The following is a 24,288-nucleotide window of genomic DNA, read 5'->3' as shown; positions in this document are numbered from 1 at the left end:
ACGAGAAATGATTTCATTAAACTTCAGTTAAATGAAACAATAAAAATAAAAATACAAAATAATAAAACAGTCGCATTTTAACAACAGCCGCTCTCAAGGTTAGCGCTCGGCCAAAGGAAGTAGCCGAAGGTGTTGCGCGGCGCAAAAAAATATCAATTTACATACAACAGCCAAGAGGCACGAAAGGCGGGCAGGAGCAGAGGCAGGGGCAGGGGCAAGGGGAGGGCTAACTGGGATTGAGACTGGGACTGCCTGCTGCCTGACTGAACATGGGACACCATGCGGCGCAGTTTTTCTCTTTCTCTGGCTTTTTTTGTGTGCCCGCACATTGCAATTCGAAATATTGCGCACTGTCACACACCAAGGATCGCCGAGCCGGCGACTCCATGCTGTGGCGACACTCAAAATGCCAGACGAGACTCTCCTTTCTGACTTTGTCATATGGCTGCTGGCTGCTGGCCGCTTTTACCGCCCGCAGATCTTCGGGCCCGCTGGAACAGGTGATCATTTTACAAACGCTCCTCGCTACCTGCCCCGAAAGAACATAAATTATGTTTTTGTTCGATCGCTGGTTTATGGCCGATCTGTTTGCCTGGCTTACCTGCCTGACTCTCGACTTGGCTTGGCCATCAATTTGTGGACTTTGTTATTTTCTTTCGCAAGTTGTTCAATTCGCTTTTTGGGTGTCTCCCGCTTAATTGTGCGGATTATCTCGTTGATGTTGTTCTTGAGTTTTTTCGTTCGCAAATGTCTACAAAATTTATTGACAAGCGCTTTGACACTCAGTCAGTCAGTCAGTCAACCAGTCACGACTCGAGACAAGTTGACTTGTCACAGAGTTAAGTTGTCATTTGGTATCCTGCTTAACATTTTTGCGACTCCACCAGCCAGCTGTCAGCTGGGCGCTAATGTGCATACTAATGCGGCACAGTTTTATAATTTTAAGCTCTCTTCATTTGCATTTGACAGCGACTTATTAGACGGCCAAGGAAAGTGTGCTCACAACTATGGCTTACATTTAAGAGTTTGGTTTTAGTAGAGCTGCAAGCATCTCTTTAGCATTATCTACCTTCAAAACTTTTTGACTTGATAATGAACGAAATGAAACCCGATTGAAAACCCTCGAATTCCTTTAAACCCGAAAACTTTGTTGGATTTGCTTCGATTTCAAAACTTTAATGAATCAATTTAGTTTCAAGCTTAAGATTGCCCGTTGTACTGAAAATATTGCAAGTCGTCAATATTTTCATATACAAAATACGGGCTACATTTGAACTCTGTCCGAAGTAGTAAAAATAAAGCAAATTGGAAGTTCGGGTTTGAACCTTTAACCTGTTTGGCCGTTTTGCAGACTTGTAAAATGTGGATGTGCTTTCAATTGATAGAGAAGCGAATAATATGATATTTCTGTAACAAAATGTGTATCACATTGAATAAGATATATCTGATACCACAAACAAGTGTACATATTCTTTATAAAAGGTAGTATAAAGTATATTTTCGCTTCTGTCAAGAGAAATCTGCCAATTTTAATGAAACCGTTTTTTAGCTGCTTGCACTTATTATACAAATGGAATCACGTTATCATATAGAAACATAATATTTTATAGATGGATTATATTTGACAAATATCAAGTTATTATTTCAAAGTATTATAAGACAGATCGAAATTTTCCTGCAAGAGTATTCAGAGAAATGATCTAGTTAAATGTGCAATAGGGATATTCAATTTTTTTAAAATATTTAATTAGTATGCATTAAATGCCTGCCTAGACCTATTTCAAGTAGCTCGCAATATGCTGGTTTGTCATTAAATTTGGTCAAGTTATGCGTAGTTCTCGGCCACATTTACACATACCTGGCCATTGCCAGGGAGTGGAGTCTGTAACTGAGCCGCGCATTGCGCCGCTTCCCAGGGTTCTGTGGCTCTAATTATTGACCCGGCGAATTGTCTTTGGGGTTTTAGTTATTATTGACAAACAAGTTGTACTTATATTGGGCCCAGCCCTCCTTCAACGAGCTCACGTTGGACAACCGATAATTTCCAGTCAACCTGAACGCGACCCTTATAATTATAAAACCATTTCGAGGCAATCTCCCCTCGACTCTTCTGCCGTGTTTGAACAACATGAGAAGCCTGCAATAACAACAAAATTAACAACAACAGCAACAACAACAAGAGCAGCAGCAGCAGCAGCCACAGCATATTGATTAATTTTTACCACAAGCGGGCATGGCGAGCCCGCAGTTTGAGCCCGAACCATAAGAGATATATGTACGTATATATGTATGTATGCAGGGGAGATACTAGGTAGAGGCTACGGGAGTAACGACTGGCCGGCGAATCGTCCATCAACTGAAACTGGCCAAGTCAGCGGACCCGTGTGCTGCAATTCATCAAACTGTGCTGCGGTGTCTTGGCGTAGTTGTTGGCTTCGACTCGTTTGTTTGATTTATTTTGCAGCTCCTTCAATTTTTCGTTGGACCTGCCATGGTCATGTCATTAGACCCCGCCCCCCCCCCCTCCCCCCGTCGCCCCGCCGTCCCTCGAACCAAACGTCGGGACCATACAGATTCTACGAGTATTTGGTTGGCTTGCGGTCGGGCTCAGGCCGAAATCAATTTGACATGATTGCATTGATCATAATTTTCCACTATTGGCTGCTTTCTTTTGGCTGTTTGTTTTGGCCATGCTTTTCGGGCTATTTGAATACTCTGTTTGCCGTCTATTAGGCTGATTATTTATGGGCCCTCCGCTCGTTTGTATAGGCCCGGCAATTAGCCAGCGTAGCGCCTAGCGTCAGGCCAACCAAGAAAATATGCTACTCATATGACGATTTATTTATTTGATAAATGACAGCAACAAGTGTGTGTGTGTGCGTGTGTATGTGTGTGTGCTTGTGTGTATTTTGTTTAGTTTTAACTAATTCAAAAAATTGCATAGTCTCGTTTTGCTCGATCTCTTTGAAGTTGCCCACATTTTCGGTATCTTCAAATAGCTCTAAACTTGATTTAAGCGCAAATTTGTTGGACCTTAAGCTAAAGTCATTGTCAAAATTTAACTGGTTGTTTGTCTTTGTTCAACAGCAAGGCGTCAAATTGCCTTTTAATGGCATTTAAGCCAAACGCTTTTTGTTTATGGAGCTCTGCTATTTATTTTTCCCATATTTTTGTATATTTTTTAAATTTTTTCTAAATTTTTTTTTGTTAGCTTTACAATTATTGTTTATGTGGCTGGTAGAAATCTGAAAGATTGCACAAAAGAAACCTGAGCTTGGCCAAAATTAACTTGGCTGTAACTCAAGCTTAGCTAGCGAAACACGTTTGCCAACTTTATCTAACCTCTATATATTATACATTTCAATTTTTCATTGAAATTATATACGTTTTTTTGTCTTTCAATAAATTCTTTGTATTGTTTATCGAGGCATTTATTATGCATCGTTTTGCTTGAAGACACAACAAGCTATCAATTTTTCACCAGGCGTATCTGCCAGATACATCAAAAGAGACAACAGCAACAACAAAACAAACTACACTCAAAAGAACAACAACAATAAAACTTGTTGCTGCTGCTGCTAACTGTGTCGCCAAAGTTGTCGTTGTTGTCAGTGCTGTTGTTGCCGTTGTTGTTGTTGTTGTTGTTGTTGTCACAGTCACAGATAAATTCCATAAAACTAAAACGACGACTACCTAAACAACAACAACAACAACAAAACAACCCAGCTGCTGACGCTATCGCGCCGCAGACTGGAAAACTGATGATGATTTATGAGCGTCAGAAATCAAGTAGAAAATTATGGTAATAGAACAGCGGGGAGCTGTTCCCTCACCCCTCCCCTAACCAGCTAGAGGTAGACAAACATAATCGACAAACACAAATACTCTAAAAAAAAAAAAAAAAAAAAAATTCAAATATAAAATACAAACAAAAATACAAACACAAAACGAGGCGAGGCGACGCTTTATTGAGCAATTTTAGCTAGAATTTATTTTTGTTTTTCTATGGAAACATTTTGTGTGTAACGGCAAATAAATGGAATATAAAACATGCTCTAAGCCGAGCCAAAAATTGTGTCTATCAGTCAAATATTTAATATGCTAATTGCCAGTGCAAATATCGCGCATACGCCTAGTTGAACAATTTGCATTTAAACGAATGAGCTGCAAAAAATAAATATAAACGAAAGTGTCAGCTATAAATTCAACGGGCGTGACATGTAGGTGAATTCACCTGCAACCCCCGCTATCCCCTCCCCCATACCCCCTCTATGATATTTATGGCATATGGAAGCGCGGGCAGCTCTCTAATTCATTTAGCAGCAATTCCAGCACAAAAACCAACGACCAAATGACACCTTGTTAGAGGTTTGACTTATGGTCTCTTTTTATTTCTAAATGTAAGTGTGTGTGTGTGTGTGTGTGTGTGCGTGTGTGTTTGTGTGTGCCTGCTTGTGTGTGAGTGGTTTTTAGCTGGAAATATAGCAACTAGGTGTTAATTTTGTTTGTTGTGCGCTGCGTCTAAGAAGAACAAATACTAAAAGCCAAGAAAAACACTCGTTTAAAATGAAAATTAACAAGACATGCGGGCATTTATTGTTAAGGGGGGAAGAGGACATAAAGAACATGTGGAAATTTAAATGGAAATTAGTTTGTGTGTGTGCGCTTGACAAAGAAATTTATGTAAATAAATAAAATGAATTTGAGAATTGGATTTGTTAAACATAGCCAAGAGCTTAAAACATATAAATCTAAATTTAGATTAAAATTTGTTTAATTGAAATTAATTACAATAATATTTGCTTAAACATATTAAAGTAAACTTAATAAATAAATATTAGTGAAACACTTTCCTGGAGTCTAGGAAAAATATTATAATTTCATAAACTCAACAAGTAATACTGACTCTGAGATACTCTGCAGCAAAAGCTATGTTCACTTGGGAGCCTTCAGTATATATAAAAAGTAAAGAGCACAAGTCCAAAATACTCCTTTTTTGCTTTTTGGAACGAACACATAAAGCGCAACATTTTAATATGCCTTATATAGGAAAGCATTTAATTAAAACAGACCCTGTGGGGGGTAGGAGGAGCACGCTGGCTGCTTCTTCATTAACTGTCGATTCCGTTGAAATCAGTTAACAAAACCAGAGAATAAACATGCAGAAGAAAAGAGGGCCTGAGAGTTGATATGCGCTCGCGCTGTGTATATAAAATGAAATGCCCAAAGTTAAGCAGAACTGAGGAACGAGCTGCAACAGGAGCAGGCCAATTGGCAGTCGAGAGTCGCAGTCGAGAGTCGGAGTCGAGAGTCAGAGACGTAGTCGGAGACGGAGTCAGAGTCAGGCATCATTAATTCTCACCCAAGTGTGCGCGGGACGGCTGCTGCGGCTGGAAAGCCTGCTCCAGCTGCTTGAGATCTGTGCATATTTCCAATTAAAGCAACTTGCAACTCTAATGAACTTGAAGATATCAATCTACGCGCTGTTAACCCTAAAAACCGCAGACAGACAGCCGAAGCCAACGGAAAATCAGCAAGAAAAAAACCGAAAAACAAAAAAAAAACAAAAGCGAACGAAAAAAAAAATGTCAAGCTAATTAAAATGAAGCTGGGCAAAGAGAGAGAGAGAGAGAGAGAAAGAAAGATGCAGCATGCATTGAGGCATGCGATATAATTCATAAAAATGTATCTCACAGATGCGAGGCAGCTAAAAAAGAATTATGTGTGTATCTATGTGTTGCTTTAGACGAAACCAAATTAATTTAAATGATGCCCAAAAATAGCCACAATAGACACGTGTGCTTGTATGTGTACTTGTACAGTTAACTGCACATGTATCCAACAGATACGCATCTCTAGGCTGCATTCACACACACACACACACGCACACACAGATGTAGCTCACGCACATGTTGTGTGCAAAGGAAGCGCGTTAAAACAAACAAAAACATATTTTTCTTATAAACAGACGAAACGAAATGAAATTATTTTATTTTCAGGCCGTCGCAGTCTACACGCCAGGTTCTTTTGTATCTGTATCTGTTGCTGTTGCTGTAGCTGTATCTGTATCTTTCTCTCTCTCTCTCCGCATCGAAACATAATTAATTTTTGTTTGTTTAAGGTCTGGGCCTGGTCTGTCTGTTGCTTCCTGCGACGATGAGTGCTATTTGTTTTTGCTGCTTCTGCTGCTGCTTCTCCTCTTGTTGTTGTTGTTGTCTTTTATCGTTGCCAACTCCTTGAGCTTCATTGGAATTTCAATTTGAAAGATACAATACATATTCATTGTCGTCCTCCAACGCCGCACGCTGAGCATTTCAATTTTAAGTCATAAATTTTCGCCAATGTCATAAATTAAACATTTGGAAACAGATACTTTTTGCCATTTGGTTGTTTTTTTTTATTTTTTCTTGTTGTTTTTAATGCACGTTTTGCCGATCGCATATTGTTTATATGCGCCTTCAATTGACGTCGTTGACATGCGGCAGCACAGACAGACAACATTTTGCCATAAATTATGCGCTTAATTAATTGGCCTGCCTGCCTGCCCAGAGTCGCCCATTTAATTAGCCAAGCCAGGGTCCAACAAGTCACACAGCTCCCAAGCACTCCAATCTGAAGAATCTGATCTCGGCTTCTTCGGGCTGTGGCAGGTTGTTTTCGCTGGCTTTGTCTAGATTTCTTTTGAAATATAGTATCTTTTATGTGCCAGTCACATTTGAATTCAAATTTCGTTTCGCATATTTCGCGGAATTTGATTTGTTGTTGAAGCTGTTTTTCTTTTTATTTCTTGTATGTTTTTTGGCACACACATAAAAACGGACATGATTTATTTGAAGCGCATGACAATATGAAGATCGGCTGATCATAATCTATAAACTATGCGCATAATCATATGTCAAATACCATTTGGCGGTTGACAGGAAAATTTAGAACTATCTCCGGTTGACAATATGATGTTGCCTATCTATGCGAATTGCCAAGTTCTTAAGTCAAGTTTTATGTATTGGGTTTTTTTTTTAATGGAATCCGATTATTTCGAACTGGTTTCTTTTAAATAAGTTGAAACGGATTTACATGTTGCTTTTAAAAAATATGAATAATATAAGCATAGAAATTAATTCCATACAACATTATTAGACACTCAAGTATTTTATTAACTTGTGTCTAGCCTTGAGATTCGGTTCCAGCACGCGGTTTTCTATAGATATTAAAATTATTATACTATATTATATTATATTAATATTATATTATATCTATTAATAATATCATATTATCCAAGTGTTGGTTCGAATTCAATTGGAGTTGGTTTACAGTCCAATTATTTCGATCTACTCTAAAAATTAATTGAATTAGCAAAGTTAGTTAATTTATCAGCTGGAAGAGTACATAAATGCGATATCTAACTAAAGTCTTCGACTAAGATTTGCAAGTATTTTTATTAACTTGTGCCTCGCCTTGAGATTCGGTTGCAGCACCCAGTTTTTTATAGATATTATCCTAGTGTTGGTCCGAATTGTGGTTCTTAACTCTTTCATATTGAATTGCAATTGGTTTACAGTCCAATTATTTCGATCTACTCTAAAAATTAATTGAATTAGCAAAGTTAGTTAATTTATCAGCTGGAAGAGTACATAAATGCGATATCTAACTAAAGTCTTCGACTAAGATTTGCAAGTATTTTATTAACTTTTGCCTCGCCTTGAGATTCGGTTGCTGCACCCAGTTTTTTATAGATATTATCCAACTGTTGGTTCTTAATTCTTTCGTATTCAATTGCAATTTGTTTACAGTCCAATTATTTCGATCTACTCTAAAAATTAATTGAATTAGCAAAGTTAGTTAATTTATCAGCTGGAAGAGTACATAAATCTAATGTCTAACTAGAGTCTTTGACTTAAGTTTTATATAGTGATATCTCACAAATAGTTCGGCAATTGCTTCAGCTTCAACAAAAGGCGCCGTTTTTCTTCCTCTTTTTTGTTTGTTTTTTAATTAAACAAAAGCGCAAACGTTTATAATTAAAAAATTGTCATTTTATTGTCGTTTGCTTAACTTTATCAACGGCTCTCGATTTTTGTTGTTGTTGTTATTTTGTTTTCGCTGTTACACTAGAGATTACACCTGGCAAATTGAAGGCGCAGGAGGCAAATCAAAGGCGGCGGCCCGTCTCTGTGTGTGTGTGTGTGTGTGTGTGGGTAGAAGACAAAAGATACTATTGTCATTGTCATTCTCATTGTTGTTGTTGCTGTTGGTGTTCGACTTATCTGCAAGTCTTTCGTTAGGCAAATCTTGCGTGGCACCCACACAGATACAGCCACAACTACAAATGCGGCAGCCGCTGCTCGCAAGTATCTGTATCTGTATCTGACTTGTGTTTTTTTATATACAGTTCTTTTTCTTTATTTTTTTGTCGCGCGCTGATTAAACTTGCATTATGGCATACAAAGAGTGCCGTTAAAGCAAATACAGCAACAAACAAGGGGCGTCTTTAATAAGAAATAAAAACAAAAAGTTAATTAAATTGTAAGCGTAGTTCCTTCAGTTGCCCTGCCCTGCCTCTCGCGCCTATCCCCCCCCCCCCCTTATCTCCAGTTGCTACTCCTGCTCCGGAGACAAACTCTTGGCACACGCAACTTCTTCATCATCCGCGGCGTTGCCCTTAATCCCATGGCGTGATTAAAGTAGTCCAAAGTGCCTAGGCCCGCCAGTGCCTCTCCCTCACTCCCACTCCCACTCTCTCTCTCTCTCTCTCTTTCTCTCTGTCTATTTGCGTTTACCCCTGCCCTGGTTTTTCCTGTTTATAAAGCCGCTCGTGTTTGCCCGCGCGGCGCTGCTGCTTTTTGAAGTGTGGCGTCGTCCCCCAACTGTACGAATAGCTACTTCAATTGTCTCTATGTCTCTATGTCTATGTGCTGCCCACTCCTTGGGCCCAGTTCTGCTCGGGCCATTCATTAGCTAAATATTAACATATTTGCCTAGGCGGCACATAACTCAGGCCACAATTTGGGCAGCTTAGCCCCCCGTCCCACAACCCTTTTTTCTAGCCGCTACACTTGACTCAAAGCCCCAACCCCAATCCCAGCCCCAACCCCAACTCGTGCACATTCTTTGGTTTAGACTGTAAATTATGTCGCATTACTCCTTGTTTTTTTTTTTCCTTTTTTGTCCATTTTATTTGCCAGTTTTTCACGCCATTTTCTTTTGTGCCTGTCACGACATAAATCAGTCGAGCAGCAAAGTTTCCGAGTCGCTTCTAAATGTTGGGCTCATCGGCTTTTATGCTTATTTGATAATTAAGTTGTCTTGTTTTAATAATTTCTAATTAAAAATTTATAAACATTTTTTTATGAGTTGGGTAAACAAAGATTTGCCCCAAATGGGTCTGCGTTTTATATATGTATGTTCATAGTACATCATAATGATTATATTGAGTTTGCTTTGCTTAAGCTTCTCCAATATAAACTTTAGACAAGTTATCTAATTTCTCTTCCCCCTTCTCTTGGCATCTCATTACAGCTGAGCACATTTTGTGCTAGGACAATTTAAATAGCAATTTAAATAACAACAACGGAATGGAAAAAATGGTGAGTGAAGATGTTTTTTCAATTATTCGAATCTATTATGAACCGTGTCTGTCAGCTTTTGGACTTGGGACTTAGACTAAAACAACAGCAGACAACTCAAGTCCAGCTGAGGCTGGCTTCTCGAGAATCTGCAACTTTACCATAATTTAGTAGTCTTAATTAAAAAAGAGCGGCTGGTCTTCTCGCCTGGCACAAACTGAAGCCACACTCCTGAAGTGCTCTGCACCAATCCCTTGCAATCCTTCAGTCATAATCTAGCTGTCGTGTGCAATTGCATCTTACTTGAGATTTCTTGAAGCTGGACAAGTTCGTGTTTGCAGTCCAAAAAAAAAAGAAGAAACTTGACCTTAGTTAACAGCTGCTGCCCCTTGGCTACTTCATTGCGCTTACTTTGCCACAGAATGGGCCAGAGCATGAGAAGCTGGTGGAAAAAAACGCCTGACCCTGTGCAATTGACCATCGTCGACGTCGACGTCGACGTCGGCGTCGTCGTCGTCATCGTCAGATACTTTTCAACGCCAATTTTGCACTTCAAAATGTGGCATCCTGGCTGCGGCAACTCTGGCTGTGGCTGTGGCAACTGTTGCCGTGGGCGACGCATCTCAGACGCGACTTGTTGCCCCATTGTTGGGGCTACCCTTTGCAGCAACAGCGCGAGCAAAATACATTTTCTGCCTGCTGCCCGATTCCAGCTCCAAGTCGAAGTCGAGTCGCAGTCTCTGTTTGAGTCTCTCTCCGTCCCGTCTCGTCTCGTGCATATCTCTTGCCACTTTAAAGTTAACGAGCTGTTGACTTCTTTCTGTTCGCCGACAGCTGAGTGCAGGGGCATTCACTACTCTCCGCCCAACTCTGCGGCACACTCCTCTCCTGCTCCTGCTTCTGCTCCTGCCTGGCATCTTCATCATTTTGCCAGGTCTCTGCTTTAATGCGCTGCTTTAGATGCAAAATATCCTTTAGTTCTGTTTGGATTTAGTATCTCTCCCTCTCTCTCTTTCTTTCTCTCTCGTTTTGGCAGGCGTTTCAATCTAGTTAGCATGCCTAAACCTTATACCCTGCCCCATCTCCAGCACGGCCCTGGGCTTAGTTTCTGTTCATGTTGTGTTCCTCTCTACTCTGGCTCGAAACTTGTCTGGCCATCTGGCGCTGTTTTTGCTGTTTTCGCTCGGGCTCAGCTTTTGTGGCTTATTCTGCTGCCGCAGTCGCTATCAAAATGTTTTCGTAATTAAACATGAGAATATTTCCATAAATGCTTTTCAATTTCAGGCAATGCACATTGACTTGTTGTTTTCTTGTTAACTAAACTTCGTACAAAAATAAATTAAACTTACAAAAATACAATAATTAATTAAATATGTCGAACATGCCTCGATACTCCATACTCGATTCTCGATGCAGTGCAGCTCTCTCAGCATGTGGCGCTGCCTTTTTTAGTCCCAGCCTCGACATGAGAAGTTGATTTTTACTGTTAATTGAATTATAATTGTGCGCCTCGCCGCCCGCGCGCCCCTCTCTCTCATCTGCTGCTGGCTCTGTTAAAATTGATCACGAACCATGTCGAGCAGTCAATCAATGTTCAAAAAAGTGTATTTCCATAATTCTTGTCGATTTATTGTTTACTCAGCATTTGGGCTGGGCCTTTAATTACAAATGCCACTGAGGTAGGCTAAATGGGCGCGGCCCAGAACGGAGGGAGTGGAAATGGGAATACGCTGCAAAGATGTCAACTGAGATTTTCAATAAAAAGAGTTATCGATCTGAATGTTCCTATATTAGATATTGATTTGCTGTAACTTAGAAGAATTCTAAGACTTTTATTATAATAATATAATATTGATAAATAATAATATCTCATATCGATATAATCTTAATAATCCCTGAAGCCATTGGCTTTTATTATAATAATATAATATTGATAAAAATTAATAATGTCAACAGTATTTTATATAGTTACGAACTATCAAATTTGATTATTCCCCAAACCCAATGGGTATCGATAAAAATCGATTTTGAGACTTGATAACTTAGGCATAACTCGAGAATTATAGAACTATTTAAACCATACTTAACACACAGTTTGGAAATATTTCATATTTGGTAAACCCAACAAGTTTTAAAAGTAAATGTTAATTTTTAAAGTTAGAGCCTTGTAGTTTGGTATGTACATACTTTTGCTTGTCTTATTTAGGACCTGAAAGAGCTGCGAGAATTCTTAACTAATTACTAAACAGAATACTTGTCAGCTTCTCTGCAGACATTTCTCTGCTTTCCTCTCTCGGAAAATTCCATAGAAATTTATTTTGTACCTGTTGGCCAGGCACATTATAATTTACTAAAGAGAATACTTGTCGGCAGCTCTGCTCCCCTCTCCTCTCCGCTCCTTTCTCTTTTATTTAACTGAAAATTCCATAAAAATATATGTATATATATATATTTGACCTGTGGCCCAGGCGCATTATACTCGCCATTAATGAGATGTACAAATAAATTGCGCTTTTTTTTGGGTTTATCTAATTTTGATGACAGTACTCAGAATGTTTCCCACGAGATGCAGCTTTGGCCTACTAGGAAAAAGTTCTCTCGACTCTGGCTACTCTCACTTGCCATTACATCGTTTAATGTCCCATATGACATCTGGTGCGGCCATTACCTGACATTAATTGACAATGTGCGACGGCAGTAAAAACCGACGGCCTAGCAAAACTTTATGGCTAATATAAAAAAGTGTCGAAAGTTGCCAAAGAGTCGCTGCCAGCAAGGATGACTCATAAAAGCTGCCAAGATATTAGACAAGATTCCGATAGCCGGGCGGCTGAGGCGCAGCTATCGAATTGCCAAAATACTCCGAATGCGAGCATGTGGCAAGCTGCCATAAAAACTGCCGTCTGCTTCAGGGCTAATGAAGCGAGTTGGCGAATTGTCGAATTGGCGACACGAGCCAGAACTCTGCTTGATAAATAGGTCTGTCAAGGCTGCCTGCCTACCTGCAATAGCTCTGCTATTGGAACGATTCAATTGAAACGCTTCGATGGCGTCAATGTAAACAAAAGTGGGCCAGAATAAGAAGTTGAGCGTTCGAGGCACGCACCGAAACACTGCCCCAAGACAATGGGGGAGTGGGGCGAGCTGACAGCGGGCAGTGTATAGAGCTGAACCACCCGTCGGTTCGATTCGAATGGAGTGCGTGCATCATCATCCAGAATTCAAACATTGAACATCCCTTGGTGCTGTTTCCGCCCAGCGCTTTGCTGATTGCTTTGGCTGTTGAAATGCGCTTGAAAAAACAAACCAAAACTCAAGGAAAACGCATAAATTATTTGCAGCCTGGGGTGCGGGCAAATTAAGGTGACCATATGTGGCCGCAGGGCCAGGCCAGGCCAGACGCCCCCGACGGTGTGCCGCCAGCATCCCCCGCCCGCCAGCTCGAGCAAGTGAAGCAAGAAAAACAGTACATAAAATCAACAAACAGCTACGAGAAAAGATGCGCGAGCTGCGAGAGAAAAAACAACATTTGAAATACGTTCGAATGGAATTCTTGCTAGCATTTGCTAGCGTCTTTCAAATAAACTTCGAAATGCATAAATAGTTTACAACAATAACAACACCTACAACAACAAGAACAACAACAATAGCAGGAACAAGTGCGTTGATTGCCGGCTGCAGCCTGCACTTTGCAACGGACAAGAATGCAGCAGGAGCGTGTGGGCCGCATCTATTTTAAAGAACTGCCGGCGTCTGCCCCTGTGCAGCCTGTGCAGGCTGTTGTGCCAAGAGTTCATTGCATTTGCCAGCCAGTCCAGATCGCCTACGCCAGCCCCTCCCCTCCTCCCCAGCACGCCCCACTTGGCTGCTCATTTAACGCTTCGATGAGAGCACGTCTGGCCATTTTGGCAATGGGCACAGCCACAGCGGGGAAAAATATGTTAAATCAAAAGTCGAACAAGCCAGCCGAAATGCAAACAATTGCTGTTCAATTGCGCAGCATCGATAAATTGATATCGATTACAAAATTGCGCAAATTATCGAGAAGCTATGTGAGAAGGCTAGACTAGCTTCGGTATGATTCCGTATGCCGAATTCGCCGCAAATATTGTAACATTTTGCAGCACTAGAACTTTTTTTTGGTATTTTTAAAAAAGTCAAAGTATTTTCTTTTCTTTAATGAAAGGAATGAGAAGAATAATATATAAAAAAGTTTACTTATTTCATATAATCGAAATAGGAAAAATGATAAATGTTAGTAAATAATTTTAAAAATTTTAATTATTTTCATTAATACTATATTTGAGTAAACTTATAACATTTGCCTTGACAAGTTTTGCATTTTGTGTGTTTAGAATTTTTCAGCACTACAAATTTTGCGGGCATTGCTTAACACTTAACGAATTATCTATTAATATTATACGACATTTAAATTCTAAAGCTTACGGCAAGTTGTGTGCGAGTCTGAAAACAAATTATTGTCTTCAAAGGCATTCTGCTTGCAACAGTTGTTAATGTTTCTTTTGTTTAAATAGATGTTAATTAAACATACTTGTTTATTGCATACTTAGTGAATCCTATCTACACAAAGAGTTAGAGAATAATATTCTTTGCTTTGAATTCTTGAATTCCGTTTGTTTTTCATTTAATATGAAATTGTTTATCAAAATGCATATTTCTAGAGGCATACTTTTAACTTAAGTTCCCTGGAGTAGACATATTTCTTGTTGCTGCCTTTACAAGGTGGGATTTGAGCCCCGGTTCGATGCTTAGCCCACTGCGCTAGGCAGCATTTCGATTGCTTTCATCCGCTTTGACTTCAATTAGCATATTTTTAACTATGGCTGGCAGGGAATAAACCAGCACACAGCTGCTTTTGCTGCTCTCAGAGTTTACAATGTACTCGAAATAATTTCATACATGAGATTTGTCGGCACAGCCGTGTACACAATTTCGACTGCAGCTCGTCTCGGCAGGAGTTTTTTTGTCTACTGAAGAACCTGCGCATAATTTTTCTGATTGACAAGCGCCCTGGCTCTGGCCGTGGTTCTTGTTGCTGGTTGACAACAACAAAATATGTAAAAACATATAAAAATAGAAGCATGCATGAAGGTAGAACTCGAAATGTGAAGTTTCCACAGGCCCATTAGCATTTCTGCCACATATGGCAGGCAAATGGAGGAACCCAGAGACAACCAACACCAATCTCTGAACCAGGCAGACAGCCAGACGAACAGACAATGCAGGCAACAAACAACAACAACTACAACAACAACAACAACAACAATGGGCAGGGCAGCGGCAAAGACAACGGACGTACTACGTTTTTTATACGACTTTTTCGTAGGCGTAACATGTGTGGCATAAACAAAGCCCAACAGATACAAGATACTCGCACAAAACAGATACAAGATACACGCAGCCAATACAGCGATACAGGAAGGCGTGAAACTGTTGATAGCCCCAGCGACTAGTCTATTGCACTTTTTTTTTGTTTTATGGCATGCAATAAAAATATTTACGATGCCATAGCGCCAAATATGTGAGAGCCAATTCTAACGGGCAGCGTTCATAAACCGAAAGGCAACAAAATGCTACACTCTGTAAATTGGCCAAATGGAAAATCAAGTGAATGAAACAAAACTGAACAAACTTGTAAATTTACGAGTACTTTCGATATTATTCCAATAGCTTGAGCTTTTTATGGGAATAAGAAAGTCTCAGGTACTTATCTCTCTTTATAGCTGTGCAAGACGCTGTTGAAGACATGTCACTGAGCATGTCTGTGAGCACAAGTTTTATATGTAGGAAATTATTACAATTCAATATAATTCTTTTGATGAGAATAAGAAAGACTTAGATATAATCAAGGAAAAGGTGCAAAAGTCTGTCATGACTTTCATCCTGCAGTGCCTACCTCTCTTTATAGCTGGGCAAGACGCTGTTGAAGACACGTCACTGAGCATGTCTGTGAGCACAAGTTTTAAATGTAGCAAATTGTTTACAATTCAATATAATTCTTTTTACGGGAATAGGAGACTCAGATATAATCAAGGAAAAGGTGCAAAAGTCTGGCACGACTTTCATCCTGCAGTACTTACCTCTCTTTATAGCTTGCCAAGACGCTGTTGAAGACACGTCACTGAGCATGTCTGTCAGCACAAGTTTTATATGTAGCAAATTGTTTACAATTCAATATAATTCTCTTAAAATCCGGAAAAAACACTTATGATAACAACAAACCGTTATGTTGAGCCACAAAACTTATCAAAACAATTCACGGCTAGCTTTGACCTGCGCACTGTGCGGGTCGGGCCTCTATTACGTTACCATATTTCGAGCATTTCGTATTAAAACTGACAGCTCTGCGATATGAAATGGTAACAGAGAGTCAGCGACATATTTGAGTATAAAGTTTGGGTTTCAGTTCGGCTTCAGATTCACTCAGAGTCGTCCACTTTCCCAATAGAAAATGCCAGGCGGCTTTCTCCCTTTGATTTCGGTGCGGGAAATCCAAAAAAAAAAAAAAACAAAAAAAAAATCGTCGTGTCGAGCGATAAGCGAACGATTTATTTATGATTTTGTTCGATTTGTGGCTGCTGCTGCTGCTGCTGCTGCTGCTTTCATAAATTTAAATTTTTTGGTGTGGCCCTCGTTTCAATTAAGCAATTGTTATAAATTGTTTCGATTCTCTGCCGCGACCATATCGGATACACTTGATATTGAGTGATATATGGACGAGCGTTGTTCTCATCGATAAGATTGCCAACGGCAGCCAAAAACTTCCTATTCTCCCGTACATTGTATACATATATACAAGTATATGTATATACTAGATTTGTTTGTTCATATTTTTCGGCTGACCAAGAAATTAGTCAAACTTGAAACGCATACATGCAAATTATTGTTATGGGCAATTTGGCCATTAGCCACAGCGCCATAAATTATAAACGAGATGCCTCATTGAAATTCCTCGCTAGCCAGAAGTTCGCCAGAGCCAAAAACAGCCGATCCATGCTCAAGTGGAGAGGAGCCGCATGCCTAATGTGTAGGGGAGCAGCTGGTGTTGTGGGCGGGGGGGAGGCGGGACTTGCGCCTCGATATCAAAATGTATTTGGGTATGGGAGAAAAATAATTTGTGGTATTTGGTAATTTGTGAGCGTCCATTTGGTTATGCATTTGGATTAGGCAAAAGTTGATAACTCACCGAGGGTGTTAAATTATGCAAAAGCGCTAAACATTTATTTTTCAAAGCAACTAATTGATTTTGATATTTATTTTAGATTTTTAATAGAAACTCAAGATATTTACACACACACACACAGAGAGCTAAAAGAAAAACAAACGCAACAAAAACAACAGGAATGCCATTAAAAGCCATTAACTGAAAACTTAAACGCATGCCAGAGACAGTCGCTGTGGGTAAAGGGGGCGGGTTGGCTGGGCGTTGGCGGGGGCAGCGGGGGAGGCAGCCGCGTGTTTATCGCTCGGCGTCGGGTCGCACGCATGCCAACAAATAAACCACGCTAGAAATGCCATTAAATACAACAATATAATACAAAGCAGCCCCAAGAAACGGCAGCAGCAGCAGCAGCTACAACAGCAGCAACAACAACAACAACAACAACAGTAGCAACAACAACAAACAGGCAGCCGAGCATATATAAAAATCAATGCCAGGAAGCCACCCACCCAGCAGGGAGCAGATTTTGGCCACAGGGCGTATGCGTAATGTAACCGAGCACTGAAAGCAAGAAGATTGTGAGACAGCTGAGAGTAAGAGAGCGGGATCTAGTTTGTGTCCATGTGTGTGTGTGTGTGTGTGTGCGTGTGTGTATAAAATAGTCAGCGTATTTTCTCAGAACAGCGGCGACAAATTTATGGCATTGAAATACAAACCAGACATCGAGACGTCAAGGCGAAAAAAAAGCCCAAACAAAAATTCGCCAGACCAAACTCCTAAATTCAAAGTCAAGCTAAATAGCTAAATAAATAAACAAACAAGAAAAAAACAACAATTAATAAAAAGCTAAATTTATGAGCCACAAGAAAATATTGTTGAGCAATTGTGAATTGTTTGCATTGCATTCAAATGCACAAATTTATTATAGCAGCAACAATGTTGCCGCAACATCTAACGCCAACGGCGCCTGGCAACATTGTTGCTAATCACGTTAAATTCATTTGTGGCAAACAAAAAAAAATGGCCATAAATTCTCTAGAACGTACAAACAATTAATGCCAAAAGCAGCTAATTGTTTAATATAACTTCTAATATTTGTTTTTAGCTCTGACAAGAACAAAATAAATAATGTTGGCTTCTGAAATGGGCAAAAACTCGCTGGCTACAGGCAAACATGGCTTGAAAGGTTGGGAAAATTTGCGAGAATTTCAGTTTATTAGATTTTCCAACTAGTTGTTAATAGTGAAGCTCTACCGTGCTGCTGGGCAGGTAGTCCCAGTCAAGGCTCAGAACAAGCAATTAAGAGCACAACAGGAGCAGCTACAGGAGCCAGAGGTTACACACACACACACCTCCACCTACTCCCCCCCTCTTGACAGACCATTAATTATCCATGTCAGCGACATTTTGTCACATAGTCGTCGACGACAGAGATGAACAACAGCAGCGATGATGATGATAATGATAATGATGATGACGAGAACATCCTCGCAACGCATCTATATGAATATATAGATATATGTGTGTGTATGTGTATACAAGTGCGAGCATGTTGCAGATATATATGTGTGTATATATATTTCACTTAATTTCCACACAGACATTAATTAATACGTGTGCATAACACATGCGTGTTGTGGGTGGGGAGGGGAGGGGAGGGGAGGGGAGGAGCATTGCAATGGGTTGTTATAGTCGACGACAAAATGGCACTAAAAATGTTTGTGCGTTGTTGGGGAGAAGCTCGGACTCGGGACAAACACGCTAAATTGTTAGCCCAGAACTACATAGATACCCAGATACGATTCTCGTACAGCTCGTAGAGCTCGTATAGCTCGTAACATGCATCATTCATGTGGCCACAGGTCGTTAGTTTGACGCATTCAAATGGCCATAAAAATTGTGTGTGTGTGTGTGTGTGCTATTGCCAGAGACAAGGCATGAACTTCTCTAGAAACAAGTTTCTCTCTGTGTCAATGTCAACCGTAATCACATTGGACCCGAACGTTTTAGTGCGCTTCTTTAATTGCCATAAAAAAACACGCCGTAAAATCGCCTCCGGCCACCATCAGCTGCTGCTCTATGCAATTTCAATTGCATCAACAAATACACGTACATAATAATTTAAGCATTTATACCGCTCGAATGCATTTACGATTCCAATATGCGTTTGCCACCAACAAATTAGCCATAAAACGCAGTCGATTATTAAACGCCATAAATGTAAATCATCGAGAGGCACAAATGGCCGGCTTTTAAAATGGCAATAAACATTTTCTTGTTGCTGTCGAAAATATAATAAAAATCATATAAAAATAAACATGAAATTCTAAATGTCAAATAAAACCAAATTGGTTGTCATAAAATAATTCAAGGAAAATAACTCAAGGAAAATAAATAATAAACAATAATAAACAATAAATACGTATTGCATTTGAATAATTTAGATATTAATCGATATTATAAAAATGCCTTAAAAATTCTTGGTAATATTTGCTTCCGACTTGTTCTCGTATGTAACTTCTTTATTGCTTCTCACTCAAGAGGTCGTAAAATTTATGGTTTTCATGCTGGCACTCCTCTAATTTACGACTCCAATGCCGTGCTGAGGCCTCGTTCCATCATAAAAAGAAATCACCTCCCGGCACTTGCATTCAATTTCCTTTGTGGCGGGTAGTTAATTTCTGCTTGTCTTTAATTTTTCCACAAATTTCCCTGGCACTGGCCGGAATGACAAAACGAGTGAATGCAAAGGCAATTCGTTTTTAATTGTTTTTTTTTTTCCCGGAGTCCCCTGAAAAGTGTGCTACGATGGCGAAGGGTTAAAATGCAGACCAACTGTCAAAATAAAACGCTTGCTCATCCAGCAAAATTTCCATATATGAAAAATAAATCTGCCGAGCCCAGGGAAACGTGAGCAAGGACCGAGGAAAACAGAGCGACAGAGAAAGAGTGTCTGCGTGTGTGTGTGTGTGTGTGTGTGTGAAAGAGAGGGGCAGAGGGCCAGAGGACACCCACATGTAATGCCTTTTTAGCGACACTTGACACTCTTTTGTATTTAGTCAACCAGCCGACGGTTCACATCCCTTTGCAACCCTCCTGGCCCGCAGCCTGCCCCCCCCCCCCCCCGCTCCCCCCTTGGTCACACCCTCATCCTCAAGCCGTTGCAGCTGCACTCGTTGCGTTGTTATTAGCAAAATTTGCTGCTGCTGCCTTTTGCCAAGACAACAAGGCAAAGAAATCGGAAGTTTAATTTTATTTTCATGTTTTTGTTGCCTGTCCCGTCGCGTCCTGCCCGTCCTGCCCGTCCGGTCGTCCTGTTGTCGGAAACCACCCCCCACCCGCCGGCAGAGTCACCCAAAAACTCTCAACGCCTGTCACTTTGTCCTTTTTATTTTTTCTGCGGTGTCATTTAGCCCCCGAACAGTTTGTGCAAAAAATTTAATAATAGAAAACACTCTCGCAGCTCGAAAAGTGGAACGACAGCAGCTGAAATCAACCCCTCGGCAAAAGCAGTTCGGTAAGGGTAAAAAAAAAAACATGAAGAATTTCTGTCGCATTGTTATTTATGTTGCCTTACAATGAACATTGCAAATCGCTCAAAGTTCTCTGTGGGTCCACAACTTGCTCAACATTATCTGCTTTAACTATAATTTATACATTTGCCTCATTACATAATTCATCACAACAAAAAGCCTCAAATGCGATCCCTAGAGAGACGCTCAAATCATCATAAGCAGCAAAGCCAAAGCTCAATGGAGTTGAAAGGGAGGGCAGCACTCTAAATACAAACTAAAGAACGGCAGCGGGCAGGAGCGAGAGGGAAATAAATCCTTCTGTCCACTTAATTAAAATTTAATTGTAAAGCACAAAAAAAAACAACAACAGTTACAACGGCAACTTTGAGCCAAAGAGCATTTAATGATAGCCAGCGTTGCAGCTGCTTGCCGCCAGTGGGCGCTACACAAATACACACACACACACACAGCCGTATACACATTCAATTTGTATGCACCGCACAAAGCAACAAAGGCAGCATCAACACACACACACACACACAGACACATACAATAGAAAACATCAAAGCGCAAAAGCCTGCAGAGAGCACTCCAAACTCCGCATCAACTCTGCAACTGAGCGAATTCTCGAATTCGCCAGCTATTCTAAGCAAACCTCAAAAGTAGCAAAAGTGTATCCTGGCGCCCGCTGGCGGCGGTAGCGTCACAACAAATGCGCATTTAAATGTCAATGATTTTAATGGGCGGACGCGGACGCGTAAAATTCTTGAGCCAGTTTTGTTTATTACGTTTGACGTTCGCCAAAGCTGGGCGAAAAAAAAAACAAGCACCCGCACAGGACTGAAACCAAGCAACCCACACACAGGACACGCCGTGTGCCAGCTGTGGCAGTTGCTTACAGTATTTGTTTCTGCTGCGTTTGTAAGGTCATGGAACTTGTCTGCATTGACTTTGCGGTTGCGGGGGCAGGTGAGGTGCGCCGTGCCAGCTCGACTGCCGGGTAAAGTTTTTCATTTTTCATTGCGCCGACCCCCGCTCAGCGCCGGCTCTGCCGACAGTCGACAAACTGTTTTCATTTTGCGCCGCTACGCGCTTTTTGATGCCGCCGACGTTGAGCCAACAAGTCAAACAGTTCAGTTGCCTGTCCCCTGTCCCTTTCCCCCCCTGACTCACCCACAAATGATGCAGCTGCTCCTCCCGCTGCACTTTTGTTCCTTTGGCTGTGAGTTTTTCAATTGATTTTCGCGGTTTTGCTTGTGCAGAAGCCAAGGCCAACTCCAGGTATATATTTTCTTCAATTTTTTTTCCATTTTGCTGGCCTGGGGGGAGGTGCTGTTGCACCTGTGCTCTGTGAAGCAGTTGTTGTTGCTCCTGTTGCTGATGCTTCAACGCTTCTTTGTGTGCAGCGGTCCATAGAAAAGTTTAAGTGCTCTGTGGTTTGCAAGTTTTTTCCGTTTCGTGCCGTTTCGTGCCGTTTCGTTTCGTTTCGTTCCATGGCCCAAACATTCAGGCAACCGTTTTGTATGAAGGCCCTTTTTACAGACGTTTTGATTGATTGGCTCCATTGGAGCAGACGATAAGTTATCGATTAGCGCAAGTCTATGAATAGATTCGCTAGCCAAAGTGAATGCTGTTGATTACAGTCTAATTGCTCATCACGGCTTTCTTTATCAACCACTTCACAGTCTCTGCTTTGTGTTATCTGTCTGGGGGTCAACTGTACCTGTAAAATAGTTGGGAAGTGATTCTTTTGATGGCGCCTTTCAAGTTCATAACAAAAAGTTTAACTGTAACATTTTATAATTGCTCTGAAGGCAACACTTAGTAGTTTATCGATATATACTTACTGTTAGTTTGTTTAGTGTTTACGTTTCGCAACACTGTTATCGCATTTGCACATGCACGGGTGTCAACTGTACCTGTAAAATCATTGGTAAGTGGTGCTTTTGATGGCGCCTTTCAAGCTCATAACAAAAAGTTTAACTGTAACATTTAATAATTGCTCTGAAGGCAACATTTAGTAGCTTATCGATATATGTTTACTGTTAGTTTTTTAGTGTTTACATTTCGCAACACTGTTATCGCATTTGCACATGAACGGGTGTCAACTGTACCCAGTTTATAAAGCAAACATCACTCGCTACCTGTTGTATGTCTCTGTCTTTTGTCCAGCTTGTATGTTTGTTTGTCACTCGTTTTCGCTGGCTGCGCCTGCGCCTTGTTTGTTTAATTAAAACAGTCAAGTTGTAGTTGTAGTTGTAGTTGTCGCTTGTCGCTGCCTGCCTGGCTACCAACTTTGGTCACAGCTTCCGCCAACGTCTGCATTGCTGATGCTGTTGATGATGGCTGGCCATGGCTGGCTGTGGCTCGTTCCGGAGCTGGCCTCTTTACTGCATTGAAGCGCAGCCATTCACCAATTTCCAACCGCTTTGGCACGCACGCACGCATATCGCCGGCGATCTCTGCAACGATCTCTCTAGCAGAGTCTCTCTCTCTCCCTGCTCTTTGGCCGTGTCAAGTCTTGGGTAAACATGGCCAGCCTCGGCTGGTTCGGTTCGAGAGCTTGTGCAAACATCGTTGAGACTTGTTGGCAGCGTGATTTTGTATAAATTCTAGACTCGACTTCTTGTTGTGCTGCATGATTTGCAAAATGAATGCAATGCCGGCGACCGGGTCTTCAAGTCATGGGTCTCGTCTGGCCTGGTCTGGGCATGGGCAATGGGGCTTAGTTTTGCCGTTTGTTGGTAATAATTTGTTACTTGTAACGAGCTCCGACTCGCACGCTTGTTAACAATTAAATAAACAATATGAGTCGCATTTTTAGCTCGAGAAACAACAAATCACTAAATAAACATGCCATATGGTCGGACGGACGGGCGAGTGGCGATCGGGGCCAAGACAAACACAAACATATTTAGCTACCACTTTCCATGGACCTCGGCTGGACGACGACCACTTGAGACATTTTCTATATTTTGTTGTCTCTCTCTCTCTCTCTCTCTCTCTCTCTCTCTCTCTCTCTCTCTATTAAACGCAATATTTATGCATTTTCTGTTTAGCTGCGAAAGAGGCACGTCGAGGCACGTTTGTTATTATTTCCAAGCCATTTCCCATGAACACATGTAGAGAACTGCGAGTACTTATTAGTTGGGCTAAGTTCGTAGGCAATCATAGAGGGCGAACGGCTATGGAACCAATCCAAATGGGTGACTTCTATGCCACTTGATACTGTAGCAACAACAACAACGAGAACAACATGAACGGCAACGGTAACCATAATAAGGGCGTGTTGTTGTTCTTTTTAGGCCATCCCAAACAAATGTTTTCATACCTTGGATCCACTATAAAAGTTGAAGTGGACGTGTTTTTCCTTTTACCCATGCTGCTTGACTTCTTTCTTTGGACTTGTCGTCCATTTTGGTCACGTATTTAAATGGGCGAAGTACATGCGTGTGTACATATGTATATTTATGTAGGCTAGCGTGTATATGTATTGTAAGCCTTTAGTTGGAATTGAAAGGTCTGCACATAATTGATTTTCACTAATCGAATGTAAGTTCAATTTCTACCCAACTGACCGAATCAATGATAAGATCTCGATTATTGCTCATCCCTAGGAGTAATCGGCTATCGATAGGATGCGATCGTTATGCAACACTGACAAGGAACGCTGTAATCGATAGCTGAGCTGAGTAATTGAGAATGAGAATGCATTGCACTATTTGCTACGCCCACATTTCCCTATTGTATTTCGACGTTTATTTTTTTGGGGGGGGCAACAACAGCAACTATGTACAACAACACTTGGCATTTCCCCATTTTGGCAGCGTTATTTACTTAATTATTTTGAAGTGCTTGGCAAACAGTTTTACACGAAAAATGTTTCAGGCAGCAGCCAGCAACAGCTACAATGAAGCCCCTCCCCTTCCCCCCAAAAAAGCACTTGAGCGACGCGCCCGACTGAAGGGAGACTCGTTTCTGGGGGTTGACATGCAGCACAAAATGTTATTAATTAAAACGTCATTCA

General features: G+C 40.9%; 1 protein-coding gene across 1 annotated transcript in view; it reads left to right on the top strand.

Moving 5' to 3' along the window:
* Positions 1 to 24,288, top strand: part of fz2 (frizzled 2) — a 104,485-nt gene that overhangs the window by 76,628 nt on the left and 3,569 nt on the right. The window contains exon 6 of the mRNA XM_064689676.1: positions 9,517 to 9,584. The gene's annotated coding sequence lies outside the window, so the exon portion shown is untranslated. The remainder of the gene's footprint in view (positions 1 to 9,516; positions 9,585 to 24,288) is intronic.

Source organism: Drosophila montana, unplaced genomic scaffold, assembly GCF_035044405.1.
Source record: "Drosophila montana isolate Dmon_TW-CO22-7 unplaced genomic scaffold, ASM3504440v1 contig_3218_1, whole genome shotgun sequence".
NCBI classification, from domain to species: Eukaryota; Metazoa; Arthropoda; class Insecta; order Diptera; family Drosophilidae; genus Drosophila; species Drosophila montana.
This window is presented reverse-complemented; position numbering and strand designations above follow the sequence as displayed.